Source organism: Silene latifolia, chromosome 3 (assembly GCF_048544455.1).
Source record: "Silene latifolia isolate original U9 population chromosome 3, ASM4854445v1, whole genome shotgun sequence".
NCBI lineage: Eukaryota > Viridiplantae > Streptophyta > Magnoliopsida > Caryophyllales > Caryophyllaceae > Silene > Silene latifolia.
The window spans coordinates 61,536,711-61,550,613 of record NC_133528.1 but is presented as its reverse complement, the minus strand read 5'-3'; positions in this window follow the sequence as shown (position 1 = coordinate 61,550,613).

Sequence of the window (13,903 nt, the reverse complement as noted above, 5' to 3'; positions counted from 1 at the left end):
GATGATTGGAAATCCATGTGTTAAGCATATAGGCGAGCTAATCATTAGATGGATGATGTGATTGTGTGAACAAAGGCCAAGACAAGAACAGTTGAAAGAACAAACAAAAGGATCAAAACCTTCGACACCCCATGCCGGACTTAAGGTTAAATTAAATTAAATTATTTATATTTATTAATTTTAACTTATTAGAGAAGGCCTAGATGATGTTTTTCTTCCTGGGCTGCAGTAAGTAGATCGAGAGGTCGTTCTGCCCTTTCGCTAAAATTATAAATTCCATTAAAATTTGAAAAAATTGAAACTCCTCTATCCATATCCCTATTAGTTTAGTGGTTTTTCTTTTAACTGAGCAGCTGAGTCCGTGTAAGTACTTTGCAAAAACTTTATGTTGTAAAGTTATTAGAGGGACTGTTCCTTAAGTCTTGTACTCTGATGTAACTCACTAGAGGCTCGGAAAACAAAGAGAAGCTTCTTTTTATTTTGGAAGTAACTTGTGGCAACATTATCAGTCTTTATCACTAGTAATAATATCCGCAAAAGAACGTTCTCCTGTGCTTCCAGACATGCCGAGCTCCACATATTTTTGTACAGTTAATAAATTACCTATTTTTATACCGCATATCCCATAATTTTTTTATATTTAGTTTGACGCCGAAAGGCATTTGTTCTAAAAAGAAAATAGGTTAAAAATAAATTTCACGAATTTCCGTTTTTCAATTGAGATTTCCAATAGCAATAATCCTTAGGAAGAAAGAAAGCCCGCCAAGCCAAGCATTACAGTAGATCCATTCTCATTCAATCACGGCGGGGGAGCAAGTTAAAATAGGGTCCGGGGCGGGGCGGTACTTGTGATATTTCGGCGTTCTTTCAGATCCTCTCCAATTAAAAAAAGAACCGCCACAGGCATTCATTGGATAGGTAGGTTCCGTCCTAGGTCCAAACCAGGCGCACCATTTTCTGGGGAATCAACATTAAATCGGAAAGGAATTCATTTACTTCTTCTTTTATTCATCAAAGCTCATTCTAATCTCCGTCGAGATTACTGCCTTAGCAGGCTTGGGCTCAAAAAAGGAGGTTTAAGGTAAACAAACCCCATATATCGCATTTAGAAACGAGCAGCTAGCTGCCTACTTATAAAGATCGTAACAAGAAGATAATTCGTATTGACAATTCTTTGACAAAGCTATTAACAGAAGGGCAGAGAGAGAAGGAAACTCTCTCAATCTCAACTATAAGAGAGCCTTAGCAAAGCAAAAAAGCCACTGCCTAAAAGGACTATGTCCAGGGGACCGCCGCCCCTCAGTTCTTGGGGCAGAAGCTATTTGTTTAGCCTTACATCGATCATTGGCCTTGGGGGGTTGGAGTTGCAAAGACAAGGGCTAGCGTTCATCCGAGAATTATTAATTGGCTAGTTGTAAATAGCCCCACGAACAACGAAGCGGAATACGAAGCAGTGATAGCCGTGATAATATAGCCTAGCCTCTATTGATCTTTAGATCCCTTGTTTCACTCCGATAGTATCATAGATCAGGTCAATGCAGAGGAAATAGATCTCACTTCGGGAAGAGCGGACGGAAAGAGAAGGCCCTTGGCTTTTCTTATTCTAAGAGCATTCGGATGATTCCTCGAACGTGAGTCAGAGGAAGAACAGGAGGAAGCTGGGACTGGTGAGGCGGGTGCATTACCATGAACAAAGCAACTTGACCACGAACAACGGAACAACGAAACTCCTAAGCAGAAGTTTCATCGTCATCAGCAGCTGGATCATCATAGCAAAAATGCGTTCCTCGTCATGTCATTAATATTTTTTATGTTTACTCGCGGCCACAGTTCTATTGAAAAAAGATAGGAAACCCGGTCTCGACTAACAGAAGAGGTGCATTGCCACTCGAACGATATATAGCCAAAGGGAATAGGCCGCGCCTAAAATCATCCCAAGCGCTGCTAATGTGGCTACTAAGCTATTTCTTTGGAAAACTCCTACTAAGATGAGAAATTCCCCGATAAAGCTGCTAGTACCACTGATTACAGGACTCATATCCTGGTATCTGGTTTTTAGGGTCCCCCTTCCGGGGGGGCCCGAGCCATCCAGAGTGGTATCTCACTGATGGCTCGGGCCCCCCGGAAGGGGGCACTCGCTTTATATCTCCGACACACAAGGAAAGACGCGGTGGGGTGAAATTGGTAGACACGTTGCTCTTAGGAAGCAGTGCGAGAGCATCTCGGTTCGAGTCCGAGTGGCGGCATGAATTTAAGAGACATATAGGCGGTTTACGTTATGAGGAACAACGCCAGACTCGATCTCATAGAATTAAATTACCGGTCTCAACCAACCGGTACATGGACACCATCGCCTGGAGCCTGATTTTCTTAATGAACCGGACTTTAAAAAGAAAATTTTTTAATAAACCCGCTATTTTCGCAATCATATGATTTAAGCGTGAGTAAGTAAGAAGCGAGCATAGTACACCCATTCATTCTGGGGTGATCTCGTAGTTCTTGGTCTGTGAAGTAAGAGGAGTCGTTATGAACCCTGTAGACCATCCCCATGGGGGTGGTGAAGGGAGGGCTCCAATTGGTAGAAAATTCATATTTGTTCGAACATATATGGACTATGTTTCAAGGCTCGAACATAAACTAAAAATATGCATTACATTTTAATGTTAAGTTTCATGTATTTTGTTTTATGAATTTTATATCTTTACTTTGTATTATGAATTCGATGTATTTTGTTTTATGAATTTTATATGTTATTTAATTTAGCAACACAAACTTTTTTTAAAATAAGTTTTATTAATTTGTAAATTATTAAAATAATATAAAGTAACCCATAATATTAAATATAAATATAATAAATATAATAATAAGAAAAGTAATATAAGATGATCATCTCTATTGTGGAGGAAAAAAGATGTAGTAGAAATGAAGAGGATGTAGATAGTGGGAAATGAGGTGGATGAAAGATGGATTGAGGTGTCAAAGAAATAGAAAGAAAGAGAAAAAAATAAGAGGATGAAACCATCCTCTCTATCGTGGGTGCTCTTATGCCAACTATCTAATAATATTTCTCCATGTGGATTGTTTTCCTTTATTTTTTTTCTTTTGTAAACTGTAGATAAATAATGGGTAGATGATGGATAAGAAGATCCTCTCTATTGTGGACAAAAATATATAAGAGGATAAATATAGAGGAAATGGAGGCGGGTCATAGATAAAATGATGTGTTAAAAAAAAAGAGGGTGAAAAAATAAATAAGAGGATTATATCATCCTCTCTATTGCTCATGCTCTAACCGTTAAAGGGGTTTTCTACTTTAATTAGAGGTTTCATATTTTGTTTTTTCTTTTAAAGATCAAGGGTAGGATGGAAAAAATAAGCAAAGTGTGCGGAATTTAATAAAATTATGCGTGGGATTTAACAATTACGTAAAATTACGTGTGACATAATTTAGACATGATAAATGAGTTATTTGGTTCGATTTTGGATCGGGTTCAATCAATTCGATGTAAATTGGGTTTATCTTAGTTTTGATTTCAATTGGATTCGATCAGGTTCATTTCGGTTATCCACTTTTATTGGTGTGCACTTCGAGTTGGTTGTGTTCTGGTCAAGTCAATATCAATTTAGTTGAGTTGAGTTTAAGTCATAATTTTCTTAATAATTTTCTTAAGTTCAGAGTAAGAAACCTTAAATGTACCTTATAGTTTTAGTTTGGATGTAATTATAAAAATATCACTAATAAATAAAAGGATTTATTTTTGCAGTACACATTTTACTCATCATTAAAATAATTCCCTTAAAAAAAGTCTAACCTAATTCTCTCCATTCTTTGCACTACAACCTCACAAGTCAATTAAACAAAAATCAATTATAAATGATAATTTAAACTTAGAAGATGTATTTGACTATTTAATATTAAATTAGTCTTATCTTTTATGTTCTTTTAAGATCTCTTTTTATAAATAGGGTGATTTATTTTAATATGTTAGATATGGGTCGTTGGGTGAAGGCGGGTTGGCAATGTGAGTGGGGCACGACAAAGGGTTGGGTAGCACATGGTGTAACACCCTAAGAGGTTATGAGATTAAGTTGTTCCATATCGGGAAATTCAGTGGCTTATGAGATGTTTATAAGGGGTTTGTATCCACCACTTAGTAACAAGGTTTTGTGCTTTTGGACTTAAGTTGTTGAATCATATAGCTTATATGTTTATGTTTTGATGATGTCAAGAGTGTTCTATAATTTATATACTTGTTGCGTGTAATCGTTTGTCTAAGTATTTTAGATTCAAATCATCTAACACAAGCAATAAAGGAAGTTGTGACGAAAGTATATAAGTCTCCATTGAAGATTAAATGATGTGAAGATTCATTCAAGATTTATATGAAGACGAAGTCCGTCTAGAAGATTAATCAAGCCTGGATGATGACATAGCCTATACTCGAAGATCGCTCTGAAGATTAGAATAGTATATGTGATTATCTCGTAATGATAATCAAGAATGAGTTTCTTAAATTAGTAAAGTTATAGCTTTGCAGCTATAACATTACTAGTAAAAGAGCTCAATGTTATAACTCTTCTACTATAACATTGAGATGCTGAGTTTTTACACACGACTTATATTGTTTCGAAAATTGTTTTATAATAGTTTAAAGTTTATTTTAAATGTTTTAATGAAAGTATTTATATATTAAAGATGGTTTAGTGAGGAGTTCGGTTTTGTATTGGACGTTGATTAGTAGTCGTGATGGGTCAACTTATGAGTTGGACTTTGCTACTAATTAGGGTTTCAACAAAACTTCTCTTAAAACCTAAATTCTAACCCATATGTTAAGACTAGGGTTTGCACGAGTCACGAGGCATATAAGCCGTGACATCTCGTGTTACATAGGGTATATTAGGTAAAGATTTTATTCTATAATAATATCTTTACATATCTTATGTATCCCACTTAATATATTTGTTTATGATAAAAGATATTCTTGTTTTAGGAAATCTTATCATAATCTTGGAATTTATAGTAAAGAAAATAATTGAATAGATTATGTTCTATCTTTTGGAATATTCTTTATTATCTTTTAAGGCTTTTAGGAAAGAGATAATAAGAAGATGATTTGTTTAAATATCTTATTATTTTTGGCTATTAGGGTTTTTGCAAAAACCGTGTGGCTTACTCTTTTCTTTCCTATAAATACTTTGCTATCTACAACATCTAAAATAGAGACCTTAAGCATAAAATTTGATTTTAATTTTACAAAGCAAACCGTGTGTTTTCAAGCAGAAAAACCAATTTGTTATTTTGAAAAGGTCGTGTGTTTTTAAAAGCTCGCATACTTGTTCTTATTTTATCGTTATAAGATAATAGTGCTTAGTTGATTTCTTTCTTGTTCATTAACGTGAACCTTTGTTAGAATCATTAGTGCTTTCTTATTAGCGTAAGTTAGTCACTCGAGTATTTAACGGTACTCATTGAGTTACAGCTAGAGTTAGTTGTACGAGTTGGGTTAGTAAATTTGTAATCCGTAGAAAGGTACTAAATTTATTAATCGAGAATAGTGGATGTAGGTTTCGACTTGTGAAACTGAACCACTTCAAAAATCGTGTGTCACTTCGTTCTTTCGTTTATTTCGCATACCTTCATTAGTTGATTAGTTAAAGTTTAATCAATAAACTTTAAATAATCAATTACATTAGCATAATCGAAAAAGCTTTCAAAAGTTTTAAATCCTCAATTCACCCCCCCCTCCCTCTTGAGTATTTTGGATCTATAGACTCTTCAATTGGTATCAGAGCCTCGTGCTCTTGATTGCCTAACCGCAAAGAGGCTGATCTATCTTGTTTTTCATTTATCTTATCGTTTTATTTTCCGCTGCCTATCACGTGATAAATGGATTCCAAATATCTCAAGTGTCCCGTCTTTGATGGGAAAAATTATGGATTGTGGAAAAACATGATGACTCACTATGTGAAAGGTCACGATTGGGAGTGCTGGAGGATCATTCAAAACGGACCGCACAAAATTCTTGTGGCATCCGAGGAAGGCACTATCTATGAAAAGAAAGAAGAGGACTTTGTCGAGGCCGACTACAAGAAGGCCGAAAAGAACTCCAAAGTAATAAGTCTCCTGCAAAACGGAATGACTTCTACTGAGTTTGATCGGTTCTCTTCATGTTCCACGACCAAGGAGATATGGGATGGGCTTGAATTAGCTTATGAGGGTACTTCCATTGTTAGGAAGCACCGAATAGATTTGCTTATGAAAAAATATGAGCTATTCATTATGGAGCCTAATGAGTCCTTAGATAGCATGTCTGCAAGATTTTCAAGCATCATAAACGAACTGAAAAACCTAGGTAAGAAATTCAGTACAGAGGACATTGCTATAAAGGTTCTTAGGAGCCTTACTAAGAAGTGGCGTGCTAAGCTCACTGCAATGGAGGAATCACGAGATCTTAAAACCCTATCCTATCAAGAACGCATTGGTGCTCTCATGGCCCATGAAATTACTCTTAACAAAGAAGACGCTGAACCAAGTCGCAATAAGAGTATGACCTTAAAGAGTGAAGAAGTTGACTCTGAACTAGAGGATGAAACATTTCTGTTTGCACGCCGGTTCAAAAATAAGATATTTCGAAATAAACAAACAAAATCATCCTACAAGAACAACAAATCGTCCAACTAAAAGGTTACTGAATCAAAGTCATGTTTCGCAAATAGAGGTTGCTTCAAGTGTGGAGAATCTGGTCATATGATCAAGGATTGTCCAACATGGGAGAAAATAATGGATAAGACAAAGCGTGAGAAGACAAAGAGAGAATTCAAGCAAGTTATGATGGCTTCGTGTTGGGGAGACCTTGACTCAGAAGATGACGAGGAATCTGAAGACGACGAAGTAGTAAACCTTTGTCTCAGCAGTGTTAGTCTTGACCTAATCTCCGACAGCGACGATGAAAGCACAAACTCACATTCAAACTATTGCTTTCTCGGAGAATCAGACGAAGATGACGATAAAGAGTTAGGTTACCTTGAGCTTAAAAAAAGCATTAAGAAATTGTCTAAAAGTGCTTTAATTGAATTCTTTGAACAATCTCTTGATAAGTGTCACGAACAAGATTTGGAATTGAAAGATCTAAAGGAACAGATTCTCGAAATCGCAGAAGAGAATCATATCCTCAAGGCTAAAGCTAAGAAGTTGAAATCTAAAGTTATAGCTGAGAAAGCAACAACATTAGATTCTACTATGGCTGAAAAGAAGGAATTAGAGTCAAAGTTATAGCTAATGAAGCTATAACTTCCGACCTAAAGCTTAACATCAAGAACCTTCAAGCCAAAGTTATAGCTAATGAAGCTATAACTTTAGAACTTAGAAAAGCCAAAGAACTTTTGGAAGCTAAGGTCACATCTGATGAAGCAGTGATCTTAAACCAAAAGAAAGAGATAGATTCCCTTTCAAAGCAATTAAGGGAATCTAAAACCGATATGGTCAATGTTAAGAAACAACACACCGATGTTGTTTTCATTCTTAACAAACGATTCCAAGACTTTCGTGATAACTTTAAAAAGGACAATGATGTAGATCACACGAAATGTCAAGAGGAAATTAAAAACCTAAAAGACTTACTTCTACACGCTAGAAAGGTCCATGATAAGTGGGAAGGTAGCACAAAAGTCCTAAACTTCCTAACAGAGCAATCTGGCAATAATATGAAGATGGGATTAGGACATGAGTGCTACAGCCGTAGAGATCACTCTAAATGCAAATCAACACCTTCGGATTTTGACTTCAGAAAAAGGAAGTATGCTGATCTTCCTGAATACCTGATTTGCAATTACTGTGGTCATACGGGTCACATCCAAATCAATTGTGTCAAAAAGGCTCATGATATACGAAAAAATGCCGAACATGCTAAAACTGCTGAAGCAGTTGACGAGGATAAGGAAACCCCCAGTAACGAACCTAACGAAGAAAGGAACAATAAATTTCGTTGGTTTTATGACATGGCCTTTGACTACACCAAGAAACCTAGCACCTCACAAAACCCTTGTCGATCTCAACCTAGTAAGCCTACTTACAAGGGAAATAGTCGTGAAAGACCTAGAGAAATTCCTAGACCTAGAGAAAACCCTAACCCTAGAATTCCTCCCAAGCCAAATAAACCAAGGGTTAGAAAAACGGTTATTAGACAAATCTTGATTCGAAAAGATCTAGTATATAGAGTAACTAATCATAAGGGACCCAACTTAGCTTGGGTACCTAAAAATTGTATCTAATCCTTTATACAGGAAGAAGTGAAAGAAAACAATCAATGGTATCTTGATAGTGGATGCTCAAGACACATGACCGGAGATAAGAACCTGTTTCTTTCACTCAAGCCCTTCAATGGAGGAAAAGTGACGTTCGGGGACAATAAAAAAGGAAAAGTAATCGGCATTGGCAAAATCGGAATTTCTAAATCTCACGCAATCAGTGATGTCTATCTCGTGGACGGTCTAAAGCATAACTTGCTAAGCATATCTCAACTATGCGACAAAGGTAACAAAGTAGTTTTTCATACTAATAGTTGTCGCATTATTATTGAAGGAACTACCAATGTTATTCTAGAAGGCCTCAGGAAAAGAAATGTTTATATGGTAGATTTAAATGCTGTGCCTACTAACTCTTTTTCATGCATGAAAGTCACACTTGATGATCTTTGTTTATGGCATAAACACTTTGGTCACATTAGCTCACTAACCTTGAACAAACTCAAGAAGTGGGACTTGGTTGAGGGGTTACCTAAGATCATGTTTGACCAAGAAAAGATGTGTGACACGTGTGCAAGGTGCAAACAAGTAAGATCATCGTTCAAACCAAAAAGAGTAGTAAGCACAAATCAAGCCTTGGAATTGGTACACATGGATTTATGTGGACCAATGAAGGTAAGGAGTAGAGGAGGATCCAGGTACGTCTTTGTTCTTGTAGACGACTACTCAAGGTATGTATGGCCTATCTTCCTTCATTCAAAAGACGAAACATTTGATGAATTCGATTGTCTTATGAAACGGGTTCAAAATAAATATAAGACTAATCTAGTATCTATTCGTACGGATCATGGCACCGAATTTGACAATCAAACTTTTATAGAATATTGTAGAGTTAATGGTGTAGGGCATAATTTTTCTGCACCAAGAAATCTTCAACAAAACAGTGTTGTTGAACGTATGAATAGAACTTTAGAAGATATGGCACGTACAATGCTTTTGTGTAGTGGTTTACCTCGTAACTTTTGGGCTGAAGCCATTAGTACTTCTTGCTACATCCATAATCGTGCTATGATCCGACCTATTCTTAAGAAAACCCCCTACGAACTCATTAGAGGTCGAAAACCTAATATCTCCCCTCTTCGTTGTTTTGGGAGTAAATGTTTTGTACACAATAACGGTAAAAACCGGTTAAGTAAGTTCGACCCTAGGAGTGATGAGGCGATTTTCATAGGATATTCAGATCATAGCAAGGCTTACAAAGTCTTCAATAAAAGAACTCTCTGTATTGAAGAAAGTGTCCACGTTATTTTTGATGAAGATAACGTGTTTGATAAGCCTTTACAGGATGAGGAAGAAGACTTAGATGAACCCGACTTTCGTCTTTCAAGAGAAGATCCCCCGGAATTGGAATTGGAGGACAATGAGATTGAGGGAACGAAAGATGAACTTGATCGTTCCCCAAAAGATAAAAAGGAGAAAAACAAAGTTATAGTTGATGATACTATAACATTGACTCAAGACAAGAACTCCCAAACCAATGTTATAGATAATGTTACTATAACATCGAATACAAATCAAGGTGTAGAGTCCGAGGTTAAAATCGGCTCTAATACAGCACACGGATTGGATTCAGGGGGAACTTCCTCAAATTCCGATCCGGATGAAGTTGGGACAAGCTCAAATAACGACGAAGAACCAAGAACCTCAACAAAATGGAAATATAAGAGCTCACACCCCATGGACAATATTCTAGGGAATATTAAGAAGGGTGTTCAGACAAGACGTTCCTTGAACAACTTCTACTCTTTCTACTCCTTCCTATCTATGATCGAACCTAAGAATATCAATGAAGCTCTTGCTGAATCTGATTGGATTATAGCTATGCAAGAAGAGCTACAACAGTTCGAAAGAAACAAGGTTTGGCATTTAGTTCCTAGACCAAAAGATCGTTCAGTCATTGGAACAAGGTGGGTCTTTAGGAACAAATTAGATGATGCCGGAGTCATTGTCAGAAACAAAGCAAGATTGGTGGTCCAAGGGTATAATCAACAAGAAGGAATAGATTATGACGAGACCTTCGCACCTGTCGCTCGTCTTAAAGCTATTAGACTTCTAATAGCCTTCGCTGCACACAAAGGGATGAAGCTCTTCCAGATGGACGTAAAGACATCATTCTTAAATGGATATTTACAAGAAGAAGTCTTCGTTGAACAACCTCCCGGTTTTAAGAATATCAAATTTGAGGATCACGTTTTCAAATTAGATAAAGCCCTATATGGATTAAAGCAAGCACCTAGGGCATGGTACGATCGATTATCTAAGTTTCTACTTGACAGTGGATTCAGTAGAGTATCCGTCGACAAAACCCTATCTCTAAAAACTGAGGGTTCTGACCTTTTGGTTGTTCAAATATACGTCGATGATATTATCTTTGGATCGACCAACCGAAGCCTATGCAAATATTTTTCTGAGTTGATGACCTCCGAGTTCGAAATGAGTATGATGGGAGAATTGAAATTTTTCCTAGGTCCGCAAATACAACAAACCGATGAAGGCATTAAAATCCATCAACAGAAATATATCAAGGAGTTGATTCGGAAATTTGGAATGGAAAATTCACATGCTATGCCTACTCCAATGGTCGAGAACAAGAAATTGACTTTGGATGAAGACGGTAAATCAGTTGATGAAACTACTTATCGTAGAATGATTGGGTCATTGTTATATTTGACCGCAAGTAGACCCGATATTATGTTTAGCGTATGCGTTTGTGCGAGATATCAATCATCTCCCAAAGAATCGCATATGACGGCCGTAAAATGAATTTTACGATACTTGATTGGAACGGCCAACTTATATCTATGGTATCCAATGGAGTGCAATTTTGATCTATTCGGTTATTCCGATGCCGACTACGCAGGATGTTCTCTAGACAGAAAAAGCACGTCGGGTGTCGCCACCTTTGTCGGACCGTGTATCATCATGTGGCGTTCGAAGAAACAAAATTCGGTTGCTCTCTCAACTGCTGAAGCCGAATATATTGCTGCAGGACTGGTATGTACTCAAATTTTATGGCTTAAGCAACAATTACGTGATTATGGTGTTGATGGGGGATGTATTCCTATTTTATGTGATAATACAAGTGCAATTATAATTTCTAAAAATCCCGCACAACATTCACGCACCAAACACATTGAAATAAGACACCATTTTATTCGAGACCATGTTGAGAAGGGAAATATAAAACTTGAATTTTGTAGTATTGAAAAACAATGGGCAGACATTTTGACAAAATCATTAGCTAGAGAACGATTTGAGGCTTTACGGTTGGAAATTAGTTTAATTGGTGGTACCTAAGTTTCTGTATATGTTCAATCTTCTTATGACTGACTAGTTAAGTTAAGATTGTATGACTGTGTCCGTGTATTGCGTTGCATGGATAATTTCGTTTGTAGAAATATTTTTATCATAAATTTCTATTTATAATTTGGAATTTAATTGTTATACAAACTTATTCCTTATCACAATAAATAAAACATACCAAATCTTTTATCTTTCCAAATCACAAAAGAATCCTTCCTATATTGCTATTCATTGTACACGGCTCACACTTCCTACATACATTCAACTTTCTTAATTTTTATCTTTTACCATATTAAATCTATCACTTAAATTCCTATACCTACCATAATTCCTATTCCTAATTAACACTTACCATAATTGCCTTCCACTTGTTAAACCTAGACCTAGACCTAGACTACACCTATATCTACCCCTCCCTTGCGTGTAACCTGTCCAAACACCCCCACTTGCATACTTTTTTTATCCTCTCAAAATTTTACCATCATCACAAATCTCCTTCTTTACACAAACCATCACCATAACCTCCTTTTTCAACTATCACCATCATCATGAATCCAATCCATGCAAAAAATACCCGATCATCAACCTGTCACCACCAAAACCGCCACTTTCATAACCAAACATGACCACTACCACCACAACCAAACCCAACTACGCCCCTGTTCCGTAGTCGGGACGAGTCGATGTCCGAAGGTAAAAGGCGACGCCTTTTTAAGGGGAAAAATAAGGTAGTTTGTGATGAGAGTGATGATGTGGAGGAACCCGAGGTAATTGTTCGGAATGGTGTTGCTCGTACCTTACACCGAGATGCTTCGAAAGCCGCAACAAAAGAGGGGTTAAATCGTGTTCGGCTCACTCATGACGAAAGCATCCTTGTTAATCGTGTCTTGAGGTATTCCATTCATGGAGGAAGGTATTATCCGAAATCTTGGTTGGTTAATGTTCCCGCTCTTGCTTTCTTTGTTAATTTTCTTGATTTTCAAGGGTGGATTCATATTAGTCAATTTTCGGGTCCTATTTATCCGGTGGAAGTCGTTCAATTCTTTGCTAGTGTGTTGGTTAAAAAGGGAGTCTTACATGCCGTGGTTAATGGGAAAGATGTGACGGTCTCTGTTTCGGATTTTTACTCTGCTTTTTCGGTTCTCGATGACGGGATTGAATTAAATCCGAGTCTTGAATGGTCTAATGTGGTGAGTGAAAAGGAGTTGTTAGTGAAAAAGTATTTTGAAGAGATGACGGAAGGAGGTAATATTGTGGTTCGTCCTCTCTCGGCAAAAATTAAGTTCCTCTTGAACTTTTTGTGGAACACGGTTGTGCCGAGGAGAGGAGGTCGTGATAAGGTGTCGAGTTATGAAGATATCATGGTCTATTCTTGGTTGGAGGGACAGAAAGTGAATTTGGGTAGTGTTGTGTTGCACCGTATCATCCAAACAAGTCTCACGGTAACAAAAGAGAAGTTAAGCACCACAATCGACTTACCATATGGGATGTGGGTGTCTCGGTTGTTGGAGATAAAACGGGTGGTGGGACAAGATAGTTACGGTGTTAGTGCACGAGATTGCATGTGTGATAGGTTGATCAAGCTTATGGGTCTTGTTGTTGATGGACCCGAGTTACTTCTTGTCAAGGATGTTGAGAAAACCCCGGGTGATTCAGGTTTGGGAGCTATGGAGGCAAAATTGGAAGGGTTTATGAATGGTTTAATGGAGAAATTTGAGGAGCATTCCACGAATTTGGCTACGGTATTGTCTCGGGTTGGACCATCTCGGTCTTTAGACTCGGGTTTGGATGCTTCTCGGGTGTATTCTTGGATGGAGGAAGTGGATAAGCGGTTAGCGGGTTTTGAAAGGGAATTGAAGGCAATTCGTGGGGAAGTGTTCCCACACGGTGATCGTCTTACTTTCCTTACAAGTCAAGGTGGAGCGTTGGTCATGCACGGGAAAGCTATGGCAAGTGATCAAGCGCTCACATTGGAGGCCACGAAAGCTCTCTCCCTGAAAGTGCTTAACTTTGAAAGGAGTATTCAGACTCTTTCTCAGCTTGTTCGGAGCTCGTTTGATCGTCTTGATGCCTTAGAGCATCGTACTAGGCCCGACTACGTGAACCCGTATAAGACCCGCAACATTTGATTTCTACTCGCCTTACCATATCTAGCCCTTACCTTATTTAGATTTCTTTTTATTTTCTGTTGGTGTGTTTAAACATTCTCATTCGGCCCATTTCGGCAATGCACTTGAGGTTATGGCCGAAGTGTTTCATTAAACATGTGTTCATTCGACCCATTTTGGCTTAAACA